The sequence below is a fragment of the Triturus cristatus genome, chromosome 2_1, assembly GCF_964204655.1.
Source record: "Triturus cristatus chromosome 2_1, aTriCri1.1, whole genome shotgun sequence".
Classification (NCBI taxonomy): Eukaryota; Metazoa; Chordata; class Amphibia; order Caudata; family Salamandridae; genus Triturus; species Triturus cristatus.
The window spans coordinates 389,608,347-389,632,862 of NC_140581.1; the positions used below are offsets into that span (position 1 = coordinate 389,608,347).

Here is a 24,516-nt window from a genome sequence, read left to right on the forward strand (position 1 = left end):
CCCGTTAATTTATCATACTGTTGGGTGTCGATGCTCAGCAACCTGTCAGGAATGCGCGCGCACACGCAATGCCGTGTACACAAACACACACACACAAAATATCACCAATTCACTGCCCAATCGGTGGCGCCGCGGAGTGTGTAATGCGCACAATAAAATAAGTGTGTCTGTATTATATATATATATATATATATATATATATAAAAAACCATAAAATATGCATGTCTATACACAAGAATAATTTATTGTACAACGATAGCTCTTTCAATAGATAAATAAATGGGTAAAAACAGAGAGAGAATAAATACAAGGCTGCCGAGAATTCCTGTTGTGGTGAGAAGCTCACCACCCGTCCTCGAAGAACGATCTTAAGTCATGTCTTGAAACACTATTCGACGTGCAGGCGCGAGTGTGGCGACTCTCTGGCCCCAGAAGTCTTTCTTCGGGATGTATAAGGCTGCGGTGTTTTCCAACTTGGGAAATCTCGCAACAAAAATACGATTTTGTAAAATATGTATTTTAAAATGCAATGGGTTCCTGGGACACCTGACAAATGAACTAAAGCGAGAAGCCAAGTGATAAGAGGATGAAAGGAAGAAAGGACAAGAGGATGGAAGGCAAGGAAAGAAAATCAGATTGAGGAAAGGGTAGTAAGAGTGAAAACAGAACAGACAGAACTACGTGTGCACGCGCAGAGAAAGAAGGAAGGACAAGCGGCCCTGCGGCCACGAAAGTGATCGCAATCGCGATCAAACATCAAAGCGGCCGTGAAAGTGAAAGTAATAGAGGTCAAGCACGGCGCGCGCGCCCGCGCACATGCACTGTAGCTCTAGGCTGGCCTGGTAGCACTTTTTGAAGCCCTCTCAAAAAGTCTTGCCAGACCAGCGCATGCGCTGGGTCAGACGAGACCTAAAAAGGCCCCCCATTAGTAAATTAGAAAGCCAAAAAAAGGGGGGTGTTGTTGTTGCACATCGGGCAGTTTTGATTTTTTAAAGATGCGCTTTATTTGCGAGGTAAGATTGCATGGATATGAATGTGCTGAATGCAATGGGGGGGGGGGGGTATGGGGGGTGTTGAGGGGCGGGAATTGAAGGCAATCAGAGACCTGCTTGGGAGTCTTGTGCGTGCATTCATTGAGACTAGCAGCAGTTGCAGATTCTGGGAGTCCCCCTTGTTGTTGGGGTGCCTCAGCAGGAGGGTAGATGCTGCTTCTGGTCATATCTGGGTCTGTCTGGTGGGAGGCGGGCGGGAGGTGATGTCTTGTCAGAGGGGTGGGGCCTGCTGTGGGTCCCACTGTACAGCTCTGCGGCTCTCAGTTTGGTGTCTGCCCTTTAGGGGTCGCTGTCACTGCTGCCACTGGTGCTATAAATACGCCAGGCTTGGGGCCCGGAGCTTCTCTGCTGACAGTAAATGTTTAAAAGGTCAGAGCAGTTCTCCCGAATTTAAATCAACAAGTCATGAACCTGAGGGGCCGAAGCCTGTCCTTCTAGCAGGGGGAGGGTGGCCTGAGAGGACAGTCACCCCCCACGGGAAAGTGCATGCCGCCGGACAGCAAGGGGCTCCACACCACTGTCCAGCACCTGCTGCGCCTGGGACCCCGTGACCAGACTTCTAGCAGCCCCGCACGGACATTTACTGCACTCCGGGCATGCCTTAGGGACCCCGTGTGAGCTGTCATTTGGAACAACTTAGAATGGTGTTACCCGTTTTCTGCTAAATCCAGCCTACTGTGGCCAATTAATATCGGATGATATGTAAACGTTTGCGCTGCAGAAACAAAACTGAGCTAGGAGACAGTTCACTTTCCCTGGGGGCCCTTGGAAAGTGGGGGCCCTAGGCAAGTGGCCACTTTGTCCACCAGACCATGCCTTGAAAGATCAGTGCGGTGTGGTTCATGACGCCACTGTGTGACTTCCGTCATCGGAGCCAGTTTTGGGGCAGGGCAGTGACAATGTTGTAATTTCTAAAGCACGTCATTCACATCTAATCCTCTAGGCGCTCGGTGCTATGCAACCCGCTTCAGATGGAAGTTTCCTACAAAGGTTCACTAGGTTTGTTGCCGGTGAATGTCCGGAGGGCACCAGAGTGCCTCCATTAGGGGCAGATGTGATCCTGTTCACACGAGGGCAGCAAAGGTCACTGTACCCCAAGGTGTCAAATATCCTCGCAGCTGCCATGGTTACCCCACGGTGAGCTTGTGAGAGGTAGGCGCTAAGATACAGCGCCTCTTCTTTTGATGAAAAAGGCTGGGTCTCGGCGATACCTAGCCATATGCATTCACTCGCCCCATTCCAACTACCCCAGGTTCGAGCCTCTCGCACTCAGTGAAACCACTGAAGAGGTAAAGCGAATGCCTGGAAAGTGGATCTTTGTCTTCCAGGCGATCTGCGAATTGTGCTACATGGGCTATTAGGAAGAGGGTTGGTAGCTGGCAAAAAGCCCTAGGGCATTAAACACACATGCCAACTACAGATCGAGAAGGTCAATCTTAAGTTTTGAAACATGTCCACTTACTCTTTTAAGCCCACATGCTGGACTCATGTTCACTTACGTTATCAGCAATTAAAGGATGTGTGTGGTTGGGAGACAGCACAGCCTGAAGTATAGAGTAAGCAGACTTAACACAATATGTAAGAACTACAGCGTTTACAAAACAGACAAGCATTCGGTCCTTGGTGTGGCAGTGTCCATCCTGCGGTCAGTATTTGGCCATCCCAAAGCGAGCCTTCTACCCCTTTGGTGCCACCAGTTTCAAAGCATTTGTCTTGATCATTTCATTAGGCACTTAAGGAGGCATCTCAGATATGCCCTGGCAAACCGACAGCTTCGCTGTGAGCATTGCAAGCATTCCCGAAATGTGTGTCCACTGCCTGCTGGTGAGTCCCACGATTAGTTTGCGCTATTAGCGGCGAGTGATCGTGCCAGGTGCTGCCCCTCCAAAAACAAACATTGGCCGCGCGCGCGCCTCGCGCTCAAAGTAAAAAAAAAAAAAATAAGCAAAGGCGCCCACGCGGCAGCAGGGAGAGAGGAGGGGGCCTGCACGATTCTCTTGCGGGAGCGAGCGGCAAGGCGCAATAATTGATACCATATGGTGCTGCCGCGCGCTGCCGCAAGGAAATCGCCAGACGTGCACGCGTTGCCATTGAAGGCAATGGAACGCGTGAACGTTTTTGGGCGAAAAAGGAAACCGATGGCTAAAGGTCTCCTCCTTTGCAGCGCATGCGCGCTGCGTAGGCGAGACCTATAAACAAGACAGCAGGCCTTCTTCATCTATGCACAGAGTATCTGTCACAACATTGCTATATCCATCAGTGTTACCTAAACCTTGCTCCAATTTAGGAAGGAGCTGAAAACACACATCTTTAAAGAACACTACATCAAGATACAGTAACAGTCCTCTTTCTCTCTTACAAATCATCTATCCGCCCAATTACATGCTGTGTCTTTGCCTTGGACCCTGTTCAAGGCTTCACTGCCTTTCAGTTAGGCCTGTACCATATAACTATCACATGCATACAGAGGAATGTTACAGCACAGTCTGGTGACATCTTTCTCCACTGATGGGGATCTACCCAAATGCCTGCCTGGAAGACACAATTTTTCTAACTGAAGATCATGGTTAGGCATTTGACTGGAGGGTAGTTCTCACTAGCAAATCACACACATGAGAAAACCACAGGAAGTTGTCTCAATCCTCATACGAAAGGGCAATCAGGGAAGACTGAGGGTCAACTTTTTTTCCCCACTGACAATCATGTCCAGTTTAAAAGAACAAAAATCACAGTGAGCAGCAACATTGAAGTAAATAACAAATGTCAATAAGTATGACAAATTGTGGAAGATTAGTAGAATTTAAACCAGATCCAGCATTGGTAATATTGGTGCGGTAGTACAGCAGAAGTCATAATGGGAACCTCTGTAGTAAAGTAGAGAGGAATCAGCAAATCCTGTCCTCCATGCTATGCAACAATCCAAGAGACTGTACAGCTTAACTGGCAGTTAAGATCCCACAAGTAAAATTCTACTATTACCTGAACCAAGTGAGAAAACTACATACCCCCAGGTGCTGAGCTATCTAGTATTCCAGCTACAATAATTCAAGTAAATTGTCTAAATGTGTTTCGGTTTTCATATATCTTTACCTTATTTAATATGGGATGTACATCAGAGCATATTGGATTTATCGCAACCTGAAAAAGAACATCCATGAGATTGCTGCAACTCCGACCACCAAGGTGTAGAAAACAGATGTTGAGAACCTTAAAAACCTGAATTGATATGGGTAAGCAAAGGTTTGAGTGGAAATGTATTCGGTAGAATAATGCCCAGAGCACCCAGAGTAGAAAGACACTATTCTCCACAGGTTATAGATCTAGTTTCTGAGACTGTGGTCGGACCCAGGTTGGCTGAGTAATGAGATTAAGGAGTCAGTGTGATTAATATGTAAAAAACAGACAGATTTATAAGGCAACTAAACCCGGATTCTGAGTAGGTCAGTAAATACGGACTGAGGCACAGTGTTTTGGCCTGATTCCCAAATTAGATTATATAGAAATTACTGTATTCACAGGCTTTTTTTCCTTACATAAATTCACCCAGATATACCTGTAGTCACTAGTGGGGGAAATTAGCAGATTTCAGCTGAGGTGAATGTGTAATCGCATGTTATTCCCCATTCAGCGCATGCTTTGTACCGCATGCATGGTAAGGCTATGCGGGGAAACAGCTGCATTGTAATGGCTGTTTCCCGTTATAATCCAGTGATGGTGAAGGACTAACCTCAAAACTTGGTTTGGTAAGGGGTGGTGTGCTGAAGCGAGCTTTATAGTAAGAGATGTTGTTGTGTTACAAGAAGTGGAGCTGTGAGTGATTTGGTGGAATCGCAAGAGAACTGGGAGTAGTATTAGGATTGATGAATAGTAAGGAAAAGGTGCGAGAGGTATTATGAGTAGATGGTATGCAGGTGCTTGATATGACAAGGATTAGAGTGAGCAGCGCCAAGTGTGTGAGGTTGAGTGCCTTTGGTGCTGGGACGTGCGTATCCATCTAAGTGGGCGTGGTAAGTGCTTCCACATGGTGTTACGGGGTCTGAGTAACCAGTACAGTGCAAGTGTGGTGTCAGCTTGAAGTTGTAGAGTGTGTATAGAATGGCTGAGTAATATCAGTGGGTGGCAGCATCAGAGTGATGAGGAAAGCAGTCTTGTGAGAGGCCTGAAGGAGTGAGTAAGTTGCCTTTTGGGCGGCTTCCCACAAGCTGTACTGCAAATGGCTGCAGGAGAGCAGAATAGCTGTATAAAGTCATGGGTGTGCAATGAATGAAGAGTGGATTGATTAAAGATAACAGCTGAGGGTCAATACATAGGAAAAACATGCAAAAGGCAAGCATCTATGGTTACTGATGAGTGGCTGTGCATGAGCGGGCGAGATGTGAAGTAACTTCTGTAAATGTGGTTAACTGGATCATCATTTAAGAGGCTATGAGTGATTTGAGCACAATTGTGTTGCAAATGACACTGGGGAAGGTGATGAACCAGGGTTATTGTGGATGACTGCAGTTAAGTGAGGGGTATCATAACGGACTGTGGGGAGTTAATGATGAATCCAGGGAGCGGGCTGTGAGAGGACAATGAAGACAGAGGGTGTGTGGTATGAAGATACAGCAGCTGCTGTGAAAAGATAATGAAGTCCTGTGTGTTAATTAAGGTGATGAGGATGTAAAGAGTGTGAGGTACATTTTATGGGTTACAGGGCCACAATATTACTGCTACAGGGACCAAAGATTCCAGCCCTAGGATTTATTTAACGTATTTTGGGAGGTGTGGTTTTATTTCAGTTACCTTGAATGAGTTGGACTAGCACGCCTGAAAGCACTGCTTTGCAAAAGGAAAGTCTAGGACACTGACAATGCAGCAAAATGTGTGGCTGCGCCGTTAGGCACAAACATAGATTTCGGGCATGGTTAAACTGACTGCTTTGCACTGCACTGTGCAGTATTGCTTACATGTACACAGCTGCACATATGAAGAATGAATATCCAATGACGTACTTCCATTTGCTGTTGTATACAAACAGTTGTTCTAGTTTGGGAAAAATAGCAAGTTTCCCTCTCACAATATTGCAATTCCTATTTTCAAACCTGCACAAAATCCAGACCAGCAGAAGGAAATTGAGTATAATAAAACATACTAGTTCTTAAAACCACAGCCTGTTCAATGTATAGTTGCTGTAATAGAAGACTTGCAGTGCCAACATCAAGATAGCAGTTAAATTAAAATTCAATTAAACTGAATAAAATTCTCTGTGTCGGTCACCATGTGTTTTTCACTATTGCATTATGCATGTGCATCGTCAGTGAAGCAAGTGAGAGAAAGCGATGCTGCTCATTGGGAATACCCTGATCAGTGCTGGTTTCAGAACGCAGTGTATCAGAAGTGGACGCAGGCAGCTGTAAATTTCAACTTTGTAAAGTCAGTTTCGGTACACTTGTAGCTCACAGGAGAAAGGGGGACTCCACATTATCCTCGCCTTACTAAAACGTCACCCTACCCCCAAAGCATGCTTGACAATCATACAGATTTAGACTTGTGACACCAATTTCCCACCAGCAATACGAATTTCAGATTTTATCCCTTCGTCCTTTCCATGAGGCAAGGAGAGGACTTGGCAAATCTTGCCGTTGGTCAGAGAAAAAGTACAAACAAGTCGCAGTACCCCCTAAAAGTAGGGGCTGCTGATGGAGCCTGAATATTTAAGAATGGTTGTGCTTGGTCAAATCCTACTCATTGCGTGTGAATTACTAAAACATACTTAACATGACTAACATTGTGTCCGGTTTAACACAAAGTTTTAAAGCTGCACCATAAAAGCATGCAGTAGGGTCGCAAACTCATGATACTGAGAGATTTACGACAAAGAGAGAAAAACTATTAATGTGTTATGATAATAATGTGAAATGTAATAATGCAGTTAGTGAGTTTTTAGCAAAATATTGATTTGAAAAGATTGTTCTATTGAAATGTTGTTGTGTATATCTATGTATTCTATGTGGGTATGCTTACCTCATAGAATACTGGTATGTCATTACTAGAAGTGTCATGGTTCCAAGGTTCGAGAGTGTAGCGAGTCGAGGATACGGTGTGGAGGAGTGAAGTCGTGTTCCCTGGCACTTGCGTGTTCCTGTATTATGTTACTACAATAAACATCTCAACTATCATCCTGCTTCCAGTCTTCACTACAAACTGGCGACGAGGATGGGATTTGAAAGGTGGCCACAGTGCAAAATCGTGAGGATTGTATTTTTGCGGAACAAGTCAAAAAAAAAAAAGGCGTGATTGAGGCGTGTACTCATCGCGTGTGGATTCGTTATATATCGGAAGATAAACCGAGAAGAAAGCAAGTGACGGTTCAAGTCAGGCAAGAAACAGTATACGGTAAGATCACCTGGGGGCAGGAAGCCTGGTGTGAGAGCCGTTGTTAACTGCCGTTGGAAGTTTTCTTTCGGATGACGATGGAGTTCCGATGTGGACGCGCGCTGAACTAGTCTCGAGCTGAGACGGTGCGCTGACAACTTCTACGCGTGACGTCAGCACGTTATTTCACCCTCATGACCTTACGTGGCGGCCATTTTGGGTGAAGTGGTGCGAGTTTACGACAAGTGGAGGACAAACGATCAGTGAAGACGAGCGCTGTGAGTTAAAAAAAAAAAAATAATTTACAAGCGCGAACAAGGGATACAAGTAACGAATAAGTACAGGAACAGGTGAGACTGTCGGGGCACGTAAATATTGACATTTTGTTTTCGTTGCACTTAAAAGGAAAAATACATTTATTTTGGCATAAGGTGTTGAAACATAGTTTTAACATAACAACTGGGATTATAAGTGCATGGATCAAGGTGATCAAACGGAGTCTTCAACGGGGAGTGAGTGCTTAGCTGAAGGCACGATGGCACAGCAGAGTTTTAGCATCAGCTCACCTCATTCTTTTTGGGTTAATGGTCCACAGCCTGACATGAAATGGCTGGAGTGGAAAGAATATTTCATAAATTATATTTGCGCAGTTGATGAAGCAGGTAAAATGAAACCTGATCAAAAGAAAAGAATTCTCCTGCACTCGTTAGGACCAATGGGAATAAAGACTTATTCTCGAATGACAAAGGTAGCTGTGGCTGAATTGGATGTTTTTGAATGTGCGCTTAAAGATATGGACAGGTATTTTGCGCCAAAAGTCTGTATAGGAGTAACAAGACATAAATTCTTTCAAAGGAAACAGAACAAGGAGGAATTGGTGGACGAATGGCTAGATGATTTAAAAAAATTAGCTATTGATTGCAAATTCGGTGATCTCCATGATGACTTGATTAGAGACCAGTTAATTGTACACAACAACAATTCACCTATTCAAGATCGATTATGGGTGAATGGGGATTCACCTTTGGAAGATGTTCTGGCCATAATGAGGAAGTCGGAATTGTCGGGCAGATGTGCTACAGTTCTTAAAGAGTCGGATAAAGATCCTATGAAAGACTCTTCTGGTGTCTTCAAGTTACAGACTTTGCCAAAGAACCAAGGTCAACAAGCTGCAGGAAAGTGGTCTAGCCAGTCACAAAGAGTGTCTACGAGTGACAGGAAGGGTGATGCAAGGAAATGTTATCGTTGTGACAGCAGTGAACATTTAGCCTTCAGCAAAAATTGTCCGGCTTTAAAGAAGAAGTGTGGGATTTGTGGCTTAATTGGACATTTTAGTAAAATGTGCCGTAGGCGTAGTAGTGTGAAGTATGTGTATGATGATGAGCATTTTACAGGGGAAATAGTAGAAGGAGAGGAGACTTGTGTTAAAAATTTACAAGGGAATTTTGTTTTAAACATTGATGAGAGTCATTTAAGGAACAAACCTATTTGTGAAGTATCCCTGGGAGGGGTAGTCACGAAAGTATATGCCGACTCTGGGTCACCATATACTATTGTATGTGAAGAGGTATGGAAAAGAAATTTTGTAGATAAAATAGGTGATTATCTCAATGTTTCTGATGTCAACCCGGTAAGTTTCACAGGGGAGAAAATTGACATGTTGGGTTACAGATGGCTTACGTTTCTTTTTAAGGGAAGGTTAGCTAGGGGCAAGCTATATGTCTCTAAACTTGGACCCTCCGTTTTGGGATGGCATGATCAAAAGAGCTTACACATTGTGTTAGATCCCAATAGTCACGAAAAAGTGTTGGTATTGGATGAAACGAGTAAAATGGGTGATGTTTTACGGAAACATTACCCTACTGTTTTCAACGAGGAGTTGGGGGCACTTAAAGGATTCGAACATCATATCGTACTTAAAGATAGTGCGGAACCCAAGGTACATAAAGTAAGACCCATTCCTATGTTGGTAAGGGAGGAGGTGAATAATGAACTCAAAGAGTTGTTATCAAAAGGGGTCATTGAAGAAATTGACACTTCTGAGTGGATTTCTCCAGTCGTTGTCGCAAGGAAATCGAATGGAAAAATCCGTCTCTGCATTGACTTGCGCCATTTAAATAATAATATTGTAGTAGAAAAGTTTCCACTCCCAAAAATCAATGAGATGGTATCCTCACTAAAAGGGGCTACATGGTTTTCCACTATAGATCTTTCTAAAGCATATCATCAGGTTGTGTTAGAACCACAATCAAGGAAGTTAACTGCTTTTGTCACTCCTTTTGGTTGTTACCAATTTAGACGCATGCCTTTTGGGCTGGCATCAGCGGCAGCGGTTTTTCAACGATTAATGCATAAACTTCTAGGGAAATTAGATGGAGTTTCTTTTTTTCAAGATGACATTCTTATTGCAAAAAAAAATAGGGAGGAGCATGATGCTACTGTGCATAAAGTTTTGCACATTTTACAGGAGGCTGGGTTATCTGTGGAGTTGTCTAAGTGCAAATTTGGTGAAAGAAGTGTTTCGTATCTTGGGCATGTTATAAGTGAAGAAGGGGTGAAACCGAAACCTTCGCTTATCAACACTATTGTCATGACACCTGCTCCAGAATCTAAAGACGAAGTTAAGTCATTTCTAGGTATGGCTGAGTATTGTGCGAAATACATACCTAATTTTGCATCAAAAGTGTTTAATATTCGTTCTCTCTTGAAGAAACAGGTTAAATTTGAATGGTCGCCAGATTGTGAGAGGGAGTTTTCACTGATTAAGTGCGACTTACAAAATGTTAGTGCCCTAAGTAGTTTTGATCCGAATTTAGATTGTTTACTGACTACAGATGCGAGCGATAAAGGGCTTGGAGCTGTTCTTTCACAAAAAGAGTGTAAAAGTGGTAAGGAGAGAATTATTTTATTTGCTTCTAGGGCCTTATCTCCTGCAGAGAGCAAATATCCAATAATCGAAAGAGAGGCTTTAGCTTGTGCATGGGGTTTAGAGCATTTTCGGGCATTTCTCTGGGGCAAACCTGTTATTATTCGCACTGACCATCGACCTTTAGTGCGTATCTTAACTACGGAGGGTAGTGTGGGAGCTTCGGCCAGGTTGGCAAGGATTTCCATGCGCATGAAAGAATTTATTTATAACATTTGTTATGTACCTGGTAGAGACAATTTGGTTGCAGACTGTTTGTCCAGATTACCTGTTCCTTTGGAGGAATGTGTTGATGATCCATGGAGTAGTTACAGTATTGCCTTGGTTCTTGACTCAGGTGTTCCAGCTATTACCAAAACGGAATGGTCACAAGAGTTGCATAAAGATGGTGATTTGGGTTTGGTTTCTGATTTTATATGTAAGGGTTGGCCTAGGAAAGACAGAGTTAAAGCAGAGTTGAGACCTTTCTGGGAGGTACGTACTGAATTATCCAGTGACAAGGATGTATTGATGAGAGGTGATCGTATTATTCCTCCTAAGTCTTTACGGAAGAGAGTGTTACAGTTGTGTCATGAGGGTCATCCTGGAATTGTCAGGACGAAATTGGTGGTTAAGAAGGATTTTTGGTGGCCTAGGGTCGATAGTGAAATTGAAAAGTTTGTCAAGTCATGTTCTGTTTGTTCTGCTGCTGATAAATCCTTAAAGACCCTAAGACCTCCGATGTCTGATGGTTTAATTCCTGATCTTCCTTGGGAGACGGTAGCCATGGACATTTTTGGACCGGTTGGTGAATCAAAAGAGTATGGATTGGTCTTACTTGATCTCTTTTCTAAGTGGCCAGTGGTCAAAATAGTGGATAAAGTAGACACCCAGGTAGTTTTAGAGTTTTTGGATAACATTTTTATTACAGAAGGACTTCCGAAGTGTGTACTTAGTGACAATGGGGTGCAGTTCACATCTAATTTAACTAAGGAGTATTTTGAAAGGTGTGGTGTTAGACACAAAACCCCCTCGTTGTACAACCCGAGTGGTAATGGTACTGTGGAGCGATTTAATAGAGTGTTAAAAGGTGTTATCCAAGCTGCTATGAATAAAAAACTGGATTGGAAGCTACAGGTACAAAAGGCGGTCTGGGCGTATAGGGTCACCATTCAAACATCTACAAATTTGTCTCCTTTTATTATGATGAGGGGTAGAATTCCTCGGTGTAAGTTTAATTCGTTTTGGTCTTTCCAAGGTGAAGTACAGAGTTGGTCTCCTGTACAAGTCAAAAATGATTTGGATTTTACTCACACAAAGAGTAAAATATTTTATGATGTTTGTCATGGTGTGGAACCTATATCTGTGAAGGTGGGGGACTGGGTTAGAGTTAAGAAACCTATTAGGGTCCCAAAGGGGGAGAGTAAATTTGATACACCGAAGCAAATTGTTGAGGTGCTATGCAATTCTGTTAGGTTATCTGATGGTAAAGTATGGAATCTTAAGAGTGTGGCATTAGACCATAGTAACCATGAGGTACGAGATGATGAACGGGACGTTGCTGCTTCGGATAATGATTGGGTGGAGGATTTCTTTCATAATAGTAGTATACAGTCCCAGATATTTTCAGATGATGGTTTGTTGGAAAATTCTAAGCCTAGGGGTGACCTCAATACTACGCTTTTGAATAGTCAGGATTCTCAGCGTGGTTTTGCTTCTGTTGCAACAGGAGGGGAAGGGTCTTCTGTTGTCCCTGAAGTTGTGCTAGACTCTCCTGTTGTTCCTGAGGTAGTTCAAGATGCTTCAGTTATTAATACTCAAGGTGTAGTTGTTTCCAAAAGAAATAGGGTTCCGTCAGTTTGGTTAAAAGATTATATAAAGTGATGTATTGTATAATTATCTAGTTGTATTTGTTATTTTCTTTTCTCTTTTATCATTTTTTTTAGATGTTGTTGTTTGTATGCTTTATTATTTGCATAGTGTTGTCTTATGTGTTGTTAAGGAGGGGGGATGTGTTGTGTATATCTATGTATTCTATGTGGGTATGCTTACCTCATAGAATACTGGTATGTCATTACTAGAAGTGTCATGGTTCCAAGGTTCGAGAGTGTAGCGAGTCGAGGATACGGTGTGGAGGAGTGAAGTCGTGTTCCCTGGCACTTGCGTGTTCCTGTATTATGTTACTACAATAAACATCTCAACTATCATCCTGCTTCCAGTCTTCACTACAAATGTGTCTTGCTATGTTTTCTCAAAACGTAAATCTGAAACTGCAAAGAGAAACTGTATGTTAATGAAATATGATTAGACTATGCTTATGAAAATAGTGAAATGGTAGATATATTAGATTCTTATGCGTTTAAGTTTTTTCAAATGTTTTAAAGAGTTAGTACGTTTTGGGGTTTTCATGTAGGCCTTAAAATGTATTATGTCTTTCTACTTTAGGCCTCAGAGAAATGTATCTTGTCCTTCATTATTTCCTTCAAACAAGAATAAATTGCTGACTTGAATGCTCTTTTTACAAGTATTATCACTGAAGTTTCTTTCTTATAGTCTGAATATCCTCTCTCTATGAACAAATGTTTCAGCTTTGTTGCAAGCTAACTCGGAAGCGAGAGTGTGGACATGTTAAGTTGCAAGCGTGCTTCCTATTTCCGAGGTGAAAAGAATATTGTACATTCTTAGAAAACTGTATACAAGGAACAAAGGTATTACGTGAGGGTTCTGGACGATTTGGGCTGAAGAATGATCATTCTACGATCACACCATGGATCTCAACCAATAAAATCAAGTAAAACTGTGCAGAAGTTACTTTGTGGGCTTGAATGATGAACATTTCGAGGTATAAAAAGATTGTGGGAAAAGTAAGTGCGGCGGCTTTCCTTGCAATTCTTGGACATGACATGCTGTCAGTCCAAACTCTGACTATCCTGAAATGAACTCTCCTGATTTCCCCTGCACTTTATCAGTTGGTGCAGCTGAGCAAGTCAAACCTTTTGGCTGAAGGGTTAACTATTCAGACTATTGCATGCTATGCATTAGTCCACCTTTGCGTCTCAATCCTGATAATCTACATTAGAACTTCGGTTCGTATTATTCCTGAAAATTGCATACTGAAATTGCAATGCATGATTCTTCTCTTCTTTTTTTTTTTCCTTCTCTCTCTCTCGTTATTTGATTTATGATGTATTTTGCTTTAAACTCATGACTGCATTATGAATTTACCTGTAATCAATTGAATAACCAAGAAATAAAAATTCTAAATGTGTTTTTGTGTATTGACCATTCATATTGAAGTTTAGATAAAAGTTCCTTGATAACTATACTGAGTTTTGTTTTACTTATTGATGAATATTGTCGACAAGTTATGGTTATTGATTATTGGTTGTTAGACAGGCATTTCTTCATTACAGATCCTCATGCAGGAATGGCTTCCGTCTCTGATTATGAGTCCCTATTAGCTCTTACCAAGATCTATCGGAGGACCTCATGATTTGTAAGTGATTATAGAGTTTTATGGGCCCAAACTCTGTGTTGTTGTGAATTATATTACTGATTAAAGTTTATGGTGTGGTGGGTAACTTGTGTATGTGCACACAATTTTACACTGCTTCTGCTGAATCACTGCTTAAGACTGGAAAATCTCCTACTAGCCAATCAGCTGCAACATAAGTGTACCCAGCTAGTGTGGTGGTGACATCAGTCATCACCTTTTAGTAGTTCCAGAACTATTTGACCCTGTACAAGAACCGAAGAATCGGGATGCTTGTGCTTGAGCACAGCACATACCTTGGGGAAGAGCTCCCTGATGCGCAACTGAAAAAGTGAGAAAGAAAAGACAGAATTGGTCATTTATCTTGTACGTCTAAAGGCTAAAAATGAAGGTATGTGGTAAGACAAGTTCTCATCTACATACAAAGTCCAGCAAGCAGCACACACTTCAAGGATGATCTATGGTAATAGAGGGATGTTGTCCATGCTCTGTAACACCCTGTTCACCTGCACACTCCAAGGTCACCCAATCCCTGTATTCTTCAGTCACGCAGTTGAGTTCTTAGTCAGTGAATATAGCAATGTAAACCTTCTACGATTTTAAAATGGTGCTTTAACTTCCGATTGAAATCTGGTGAAAGGGGAAAATGTTTTAACAGCACAGCAGAAAAAAAATGTTTCCTCCAACAAGTGCCATGTAGGAATTCCAACAGTAATCACAGTAACTGGTGATTCAATACACTTTCCTATCACTCATCCCCATCCTGTCTCCTAGTCTGTTCTACTTCCTACATCACACATTTGTTTCTTGCCCTCTTTTGCCACTCAAATCCAGATCTCAGACACCTCTCCTATCTCCGCCCTTAACCACCTGGCACTTAACTGTTTTTCCCTCCTATTTATAACACCATACTCTCCTGTCCCCTAGATCTCTATGCTCTTCAGTCAATTATTCCTGGTCCTCCTGCCAGCTATAATTATCATCTTCTGTGTTACCCGTCCCGTGGCTGTTCCCTCTCTCATTTATCCATTCCATCACCCAACCTGTTAAGCAACTCAAAGTCTTTCCTGTCACCCGTTCACTGCATCTCCTATTATCGACGGCCCCCCTAAATCTGCCACCTGTCCCAGCTTGCCTTCTATTGCCACCCACCACCTAGGTCACTAATCGGCTCTCACCAATCCTTAACTCTGAGTAACCCATCACCTGCTGCAACCTGTTACCCATCTCCTTAATGCCACTCATGTTTAATCCATGAATTCACAATCCTTTCCTGCTTCAAGCACACCTCTTCCTATCAAACTACTGAAAGGCTCACTCTTTATGTAATAGCACACAGTTCTGCTTTCACCTACCAACCAGCCACCCTCCATTCCCAACCCCTTCTGTGAAAACCCTATTCATGATATCCATAACTGCCCCTCTGTCATTTCTTAACCCCTCCGGTCGTCCTTCTTGTTGCACCGCCAACCTCATTACCCTGTCCCTGTACGTTTTGTTCACCACCTTTTTTGTTATCTCCAAGACAGGACAATAAATGGAATGCTTGAAGCGGACATCTAGTAATTTGCAGGTCATGAGTTTGAATCCCAAATCAATCGTCCATCCTTCAGAGATCAGTAAAATTAGTAGCATAAAAGAGGGCAATAGTTTCACCAGTTAGCACAGCACTTACAGATGGCATAAGTGTGATATCAAGTGCATGATAGTAAAAAATAACAAAGTATTATCACCCATGTTTCTTCAACTTTTGTTGCTGAACTCTCTTCACCTATCCATCCATAAGTAGCCCTGGTTATCTATCATCACCCAACCCACCTAACACAAGTTCCATGCCCCCCTCCCCAACCATGCACTGCCTACTCCTACCCACTTGATACAACTGGGTTTCCTTTACTTAATGTAGAGCCAGAAGATTAGCACAATTTTTGCCCATGCTTTTTCAATTCAATGTTTATTAAGTGCCAGACTCTGCTCTTACCCTCACATTGTGCCCCCGTCGTACAACACAACGTATCGCAAATGCTACTGTGATCCTCATATTGATCTCATAGTACAATTTGCAGTGAATAATGGACGATTCCCGATCCAGCCATTTACGTTTTTGATCAACTTGGCTTATATCACAAGCCTGAGGGTGTGACATGCTATTACAGTATGGTGCAATTCTAGAGGACCAAGCCATTCTCAAAAATGGGATGCTGATGGGCATTTTTGGATGCTGCTGGACAAAAGTAACCCTGTGTGCTTCAGGGAGCTAACAGATAAAAGATTATGGAAAGCGTAGGACAGGCAATCCGATGAAAAATAAGTGGAGCAAAAGAACTAGATGAGGGATAAGGTACTGACACTCAAGAAAGAAAGGTAACAGCTGCTCTAAGGAGCATATTACTTTAAGTTGCCAACACTGCCAATTTAGGAAATAAGCTACTGCTTTTATGAGAAAGGTAAAGCCTATTGATTTATGAGGGACATCATACTGCTACGTATGGACTTACTGCCTGTGTGTTAATGAGACCAAGGATGGCAACAGTAAATGTCACTCCTAACAATCAAAAACCATTTCACCATTTATTGTGTTTGAACCTCATCTCATGTGAATTCTTGTGGTATTATGGTTGCCAAAATCTTGACTACAAAAAATATTGTCCGACATACATATTGTAGGATGAATATTATTTTATCATTTACAAAAATGTCTCTCCATTGGCTGTGCATTTTCTATTATTAACTCCAATTGGCAATATTTTTTGTAAAAGATATTTAGGGCAGAATTCTTTTGTCAGACATTATTGAAGCCATAATGTTATGGTACTATACTGATAATATTGGGTCACTGTAGACTACTGTAACATCACTGGAGGTTCTCTTGAATAATTGCCCGTAACTTAAACGAGATTTCCTCACAATTTGATCTACTGACAAAGTAACTGTCTTCATATTTACAGAAAGTTTAAAACCAAAAAGCAGGCATAACGAGCAACATCCCTGCTTCTCTTGCAGAGAAGCTCAACGTCTCTGGTGGCTTGGCACACCCGCAGCCAGGACACCAATAGACTGGAGACTAAGGGGGTCATTAGTATGGCGGGCGGACTATGTCCGCCCGCCATACCCCCGGGAAACGGGACCGCCCGCAATGCATGCGGCGGTCCCGCAACAACAGTTAGGATGCGCCCGCCACACTGGCGGGCGCATCCTGCATTCATGACATTGTGGCGGGTGGTGCTTTCAGCACCGCCCGCCGCAATACCACAAAATCAAGTTGTGCCTTTCAATACACAAAGTGACAGGCACCATAGGTACCCCCCATGTGCACCCCCCAGAATCCCTGGGGGCCCGCTACAGGCCCCCAATTTCGAAGTCCGCATGCCACGCCGCCACGGAAAGGCATGTCCCCGCCAGCATATTATTATGGATGGCGGTGTCTACCAGACACCGCCACCATGTTAACAGCTTTTCCGCCCGGTAAGCAATCGGGCGGATTGCCTACTGGCGGAAAACGGACAGACGGTCTTTCCGTCCGCCGGGGTCCCCCCGCCATAGTAATATGGCGGGGGGGAATTGGCATGAGGGCGGGAAAGAATGTTGGGCGGATCGCCACCGCCATGCGGGTGATGGCGATCCGCCTGACATTCTAATGGGCCTCTAAGTGTAAAGTTGAAAAAACAAGGCAGCAGGCCTTTTCCATTTACGCAACCAGGAACTGAAACATTTGTGTCTATCAAGACAGCCCCAGCGCTACTCCAATTTAGAAAAGAATTGAAGATGCACCTCAGCCCTAAGTCCTACCCTCTTTAATATATATGTTAGGCCACTGGCAGATGTGGTGAAATCATTTGGGTTATCATTAGTACTCGATGCAGATGATAATGACCAAGACATTAAGATCAACTGACTCAAATGTGGTGGTAGTACCCTGCTTTAGACTGGCGAGGAAGGGAGGACACTTCTTTTGAGCGATAGCTCCGGTGTTGTGAAATAATTGGCCTACAGATCTGCATAAAATCCCTAATCACCTGTGTTTTAGGAAACTGTTGAAGACTTGGCAGTTTGCAGGCTGAGTTTTGTGCTGGAGGTGTTCATAGCAGAAGTAGGTAGCGCTGGGAAGCCCCTACTCGGGCAGCCATGAGCTATAAAAATCAGTAGAACATCAAATAAACTCTTCAAAGACCACTACATCACAATGGAGTAAACATCCAATAACCATCTCTCCTATCACTCATTAACTGTAACTTGCCTTTGACCTTTGCCTTGCTGCCTTTTTGGCTAGGTTTGGACACTACAAATATTACACATATACAACCAAACGGACATTATAGCTTTTACTCAAAGAGTTAGGGATGGCAGATAGAGCCTCATAATAGACTCCAAAAAACACCTAACAATTTGGCTTTTTCTAACTTCACAATATGGACATTGATAACACTAACTTCACAAAAAAAGTTCTTTACATCAAAGGAACAGATTTTTGTATGAATATAGGAATTTCAGTCATCACAAAAAGGTTCCATAAACTTGCAACATGGCTTTATGACAATGCAATTGGATTCAACATCCAAGGATACGTCCCGCTGTGAACGGTAACACACCACCCCGACAATGGGTAATTCTCATATCACAACAGGGCTTATAGAACCACAAGACGGCTTCAATCCATCAAAACAAGGCTTTCATACTTCATAGCAGGGCTTTTCTGCATCATAAGCTACATGTCATACAAAAACGACTGACATAAGAATATGGCTTGGTGACAGTATATTATGAATTTCCGCTTGTACAAGGCTTCCTGTAATCACGATGGGTCTCCCTGATATCACACAGGGGCCTCATGATATCCGCATAATAATTCCTGGTTTCAGAATGGCGATTGTGACACCAATGTAGGACGGTCTGGTGCGTCCTGTCTCCTGTGTGATATGCTTTACTAGCCTGGTTGGGTCTGACACTCCAAGTAAAGCAGAGCTGAGGGCCAAGATCTCCGAGATGTTAATCGAATGGGCCCACGACAGCCAAATCCACGCATATTTTAAGAGGCAACCTTCCACGCTGAACTCTTCCAAATAACTCACCCGATGCAGACAGAGCGGGGCTCCCTCTTGTTAAACAAAGACCAGCTTGCTGCAGCCACCAAGGACGGAAGGAAGTCTCACACCAATCTGTCCCGATCAAACTACCGCAGGAACAACCCTATTTTCCTTCCCACATAGACCGCCCAGTGTAGAAACTCTTCGCAGATCCCCCGATCTTGCTGCAGGGAACCTGAGCCGAAGGAAGCAGACACCCAGGAAGCCCGGTCTGAGGAAAACATGGCAATAGAAATGGGACTAACTGGAAGCTAGTAATGCTTTTCCATGGCGGCCATCTTAACCTGGTAACCAACCAAGAGATTTAATAATGAGGTAGCGTGCTGAAATACTTTTTCACAATTTGGCTATGCTTCCGACAAATTAATTTTTTGGATTTATTTTTGCAGTTTTATATTGTACGGACACTGCCCGGTGGCTTCTAAGCGCTTTACAGCAGTAGCAGGTTACTTGGGCTGCATCGAGTTACAGTAATTAAACTCGGACCTTTAGATGGTGCTGGAGTTAATCACAGCACGAGACAATCATAAGCAGTGCTTTAAATGGACCGGCACTCACCGGAGTACCGGAACTTCTTCCAGGACAAGGAGAGTACCGGTACTCAGGTGGTGCTGCTCGCATTTTCTCCTGCCTCGGCAACACTTTTCACATGACCTGCTCCGATTCTGCAATCCTGAGCTGAGCTTGCATAGGAGAGCTACAAAAGCAGCTCTTGTCACCTGGAAACATCAATCTTGTTGTGCTTCTCTGCAACTCTTCTAGCAGCGTGGGGCGGCAGGGTGATTCAAACGACAACACTGTTGTTTCCTTTTCAAATAGATCTACAGTACATTAAATTAGGAGGTACCGGGGCAGAGGCAGAACGAAGGGGCGAGGCAGGGTGCTTTATCAAGAGTGCTGAGTTCCTGTGTCAAGCCCATACAGTAGACCCTTAGGTTTGAAAGGCATTTGAGCAGACCCCCCACACCCTCCCCAACCCTTTGACCTTTCTTTCATCGCGCGCATTCCTGGACAGATTTTAATCCTATTTGTATATTCCTGGGCATATTACTTTTAAATTGCGCTGCTTGTAATCGTGCTGTTGTTTTCCTTGCCTAATCATCAGGCGCTTGTCAGTACAGCAACTAGGGGCATAGTTAGGCTTACCTGCATAATAATTGTGTCCTCACTCGCATTTTGCGGGACTTAGGTAGTAGGGTCGTGGTGCTCCGTCCACCATCTTGGGTGGGTGTTGACGCTTGGGCCACTCTCAGGCGCCATATTGGTCGGGTCTAGAGGCTCTAGCAGCCGGAAGCCCGCGCATTGGAGAGCTTATTTAAGCTGCTCTCTCAACACGCTTTACAGACCTTTCTTTCATCGCGCGCATTGCTGGACAGATTTTAATCCTATTTGTATATTCCTGGGCATATTACTTTTAAATTGCGCTGCTTGTAATCGCGCTGTTGTTTTCCTTGCCTAATGATCAGGCGCTTGTCAGTACAGCAACTAGGGGCATAGTTAGGCTTACCTGCATAATAATTGTGTCCTCACTCGCATTTTGCGGGACTTAGGTAGTAGGGTCGTGGTGCTCCGTCCGCCATCTTGGGTGGGTGTTGACGCTTGGGCCACTCTCAGGCGCCATATTGGTCGGGTCTAGAGGCTCTAGCAGCCGGAAGCCCGCGCGGCGTTATACTATAAATAGATATGGGCGAGCAGGCGCGCAGCGGATGCGCGCAGCGGAAGCACCGTAGATGCGCCGGAGGTGCGCCAGAGGTAAGCCCGTTCGCGTCCCGGGTGCTCCCGGCATGCTTGCTACCTCTCATTTGGCAGATACTCGTGAGGATTCTTACGATTCATCGTGCCTTATTGCGGCTGGTATTCAATGTTTGTCTATCCCATCTTCTCATAGGACTCTTTCCTGTGGCCTGCTGAATGTTCGCTCTCTCGTTAAGCATTATGCTGAGATTGCTCTTCTAATAGAATCTTTACATCTGGACATATTATTTGTGACCGAAACTTGGGCTTCGGCAGACTGTGGGATGGAACTCGGTTGGGCTTGCCCGCCGGGCTACCTCATAAGACACACTCCCCGAGCTTCTGGTAGGGGGGGTGGAGTAGGTTACATTTTCAGAGACTCAATCTCCCTTTCGGAACAGGTGGTAAAAGAGGTGTTAGGGTTCGAGCTCATGGGCTTCTCTATTACGGCCCAGGGCGGTACCTTGATAGCAGGCCTTTTATGTTACAGACCTCCCTCTTCGACCACAACAGCCGTCGGCCCTCTGGCCCTCAAGATCTGGCCTATAGGGAACTTTGCCAAGCGTGTAGCAATATTCAACTTGCACAGCTGGTCTTGTCACCCACTCATGTCAAGGGGCACACTTTAGACCTGGTATTTGCTGAGAAGGAATTGGTTGTAGTGAAAGAGGTCATGGATCAGTGTTGGACCGATCATTCACTGATCAATATGTCTATTGTTTTGCCTGCTCCGCTAAAATCAAGTAACCCGGGCGGCACTAAGTTTAATCGACAATCGTCTCGCCTTTTCAGGGAGCCGATTCGACCCACTCTATTGCCTAGGACTTTTCTGGTGGAGGATAGTGTGGACAAGAGCTATGCTGTCCTTTGCCAGCAAATTTTAACATCTCTGGACGAGTTGGCCCCTTTGCGAAGGGTGAGGGACAGACCTAGAGGAGCCAATGCTTGGATCACTGATGATCTTGGACAGCACAAGCTCCGTTGCAAACAGGCGGAGCGTACCTGGAGGAGAGGGTATAAGGAGCTGGATAGGGCAGCATATAAAGCGGCCCTGCAGGTATATAAGACCCAGCTAAGAAGCGCTAAAGCAAAGTTCTTAGAAGATACCTTGGCGAAGGCCTCTAATAAATCGCAGACTCTATTCAAGCTGGTTAACAACCTATCTAACCCGTCTTGTACAGTACCAGCCATTCCGGCTTCCTAGGAACTTAGTGATTCTTTGGCCCTCGCGTTCGAGGAGAAAATTAGGACCATTCTGAATGGACTTTCAGTACCCGGACAGTCTGTGCCGTCTTTATCCCTCCCCTTGGAATCCCCCTGTCATTCGGTACCCGCATGGGATAACAACAAGGTAAACTCCTCTCAGATGTCTTGTTTTCCTACTCCCTCGCTAGAGGAATTCTGTGTCTTGGCCAATGGCGTATCCTCAGGTTCACCACTTGATCCAATGCCTCATAAGATCTGGAAGGCATTCCAAGATGAGTTGTTTCCTCCACTCTATTCCATCTGCTGCCAGTCATTGACTACAGCGCTAGTCCCAGACCGTTGGAAGTTGGCAATAGTAACTCCACTGCTAAAAAAGGCTTCTCTAGACCCTCTATGCTCGGCCAATTATAGACCCATCTCGCTTTTACCATTTGCGATAAAAATTCTCGAGAGGTGGGTCACGAGAGCCTTGTCCAACTTCCTGGAAACAAATTCCTGTCTGGATGCAGCCCAATTTGGCTTCAGACCGGCCCACGGCACTGAGACCGCATTGGTTACCGTGTTGGACGGTCTACGAACGCGTGACGACAGGGGTAAGTCAGCATTCTTAGTGCTGCTTGACATGTCGGCCGCGTTCGACACGGTGGACCATGAGGTTCTTCTGGGCCGTCTTCAAAGCGTGGGAGTAAACGGTCTGGCTCTAAGTTGGCTAACATCTTATCTCTGCAACAGACAGCAAGCTGTGGCGTTACCACCATTTCGATCAGCCACACGCAGGTGAACCATGGTGTCCCCCAAGGGTCGGCGGTCAGCCCGATCCTTTTTAACTTATATCTCCGACCCCTGGTAGACCTGATCAAGTCATTTGGCATATCAGTCATCAATTATGCCGATGACACTCAATTGATTTTTTCATTTGAGGGCACTGAGATAGTTTCGAGGGACACCTTTCACCGCTGTATGTCGGCTACAGCAGAATGGCTGCGAGCTAACTCACTCCAATTTAATGGGTCGAAAACGGAAGTACTCCATTGCTCCCTAGATCGTCTCCCTCGCGTGCTACCGGATAACTTTTGGCCAACCTCTAATCCGGGCTCGGTGGAAGCCGCAGAATCGGCTCGTAATTTAGGAGTTTGGTTTGAACCCAATTTACAGCTGGATGCCTCTGTAAATAGGACTGCAGCGACCTGTATGGGCCTGCTTCGTGCCCTACGTAAGATCCGAGCTTAGAGATGCGTGGTATGTGTCATAGGTATCCGGCGCTACAGAGAAAGTGCACAAAAAAATCATCCGTTCTCTGATAGGACGGTGCTGAAAGGCGTAGAGACACCACACACTCTACAAATGTAAGCCGGAGCTTAACAAAACTTCTTGCTGAAGCCTCAGCACACGTGACAAATATAAGTGTTTAAGTAAATATACACATGAAATATGAGTACATAAAGCATATCTTCTTTTTTTGAAAAACAAAGTACAATCTCTTTCTTGTCTTCTTTAATGAGACCATTCCAGGTGAAGTGTCGAGATTACAGCCAACACGTGTTTCGTCGCATCGGGAATGTGAACCCGCGACTTCCTCAAGGCTGTACAAATAAACAGAAAAAATGCCAACTCATACCGTGAACGTACATACAGTAAATGCAATCCACAGTAGTCAACATACAGTTTGGTATCGTGATTCCAAACATAGTGAGTAGTTGCGTGCTGGAAAATCGTTTTTCCAAAAGATAGGAACCCATAAGGGGAATGATGAGCAAAAAGTCTTGGAAGCAACCAAATATATGGAGAGAGAAAAGGCCCGATCGTGAGACTACGTGGTTACTAAGTGAACTACTATTTGTGCTCATTATCAGTAACCATATCGCCGTCGTGGGATGAAAGTGCCATGTCATCGTTAGGAATAACGAGACTAAATGAATAACACCCAAAATACCGAGGTGGGTTGATTACCTTTCTTGGTATTCGTGAAATCTCTGTTTGGACACGGGGATTAAAAGATAATAAAAGACATCAGATAAAGATCAAACCGTCGTATCTTTGTGCAAGTTCACGTGCTAAATCTAGGTTGAACCTACTTTAATTGTGGTTGTAATTCCGGCCCACAAGGGGTTCTGTTTTCAGTGCGTGGAAACGAGGAATAACACGGCAACAACAAGGAGGTGTTCGTGTACAAACGCTTCTCTATGGAAAAATATAATAGAATAGAGTATCACGGTCCAGGTTTGTTATAGCCTGTCTGTGGCGATCCAAAGATACCACATTTACAATAATACAACTCCAAGTCTCTGTTAGACATCTCGTGTCGACTATTCCTAATTTCTTTTAGTACATTTATTATAAGATAAGCCAGGCTAAAGTATAAGCCATGGTCTATATATTGCTGGCACCATATTGCCCCTGGTATGTTCAGGTACCGTTATAAACATTATTTATATACCTTATATGTTCTCGATTATGACTAAAACAAACATTACAATGTCCCAAATGCGGCAGTCTCCGCGTCTCAGTAAGCGTAATTGTCCTACCTGTCGTTGTCTCACATATCGTGCCCTCGTTTCTACACGAATCTCTTTAGTGCGAGACGTAGGTCCGCCGAGTGTGGCACCCGTCCTCCGTGTATTGATGTCATGTGACAGGAAGCTAAACCAGGGATATATCCGGGTTTACGTGTTCAGCACGTTCGTC

The 24,516-nt window shown here is 44.0% G+C and overlaps 1 protein-coding gene across 1 annotated transcript in view; it reads right to left on the reverse strand.

Annotated features, from left to right (window-relative positions):
• SMIM15 (small integral membrane protein 15) overlaps positions 1–19,016 on the reverse strand; it is a 69,786-nt gene extending 50,770 nt beyond the window's left edge. The window contains exon 1 of the mRNA XM_085631502.1: positions 18,877–19,016. The gene's annotated coding sequence lies outside the window, so the exon portion shown is untranslated. The remainder of the gene's footprint in view (positions 1–18,876) is intronic.
• Positions 19,017–24,516: the final 5,500 nt, after the last annotated feature.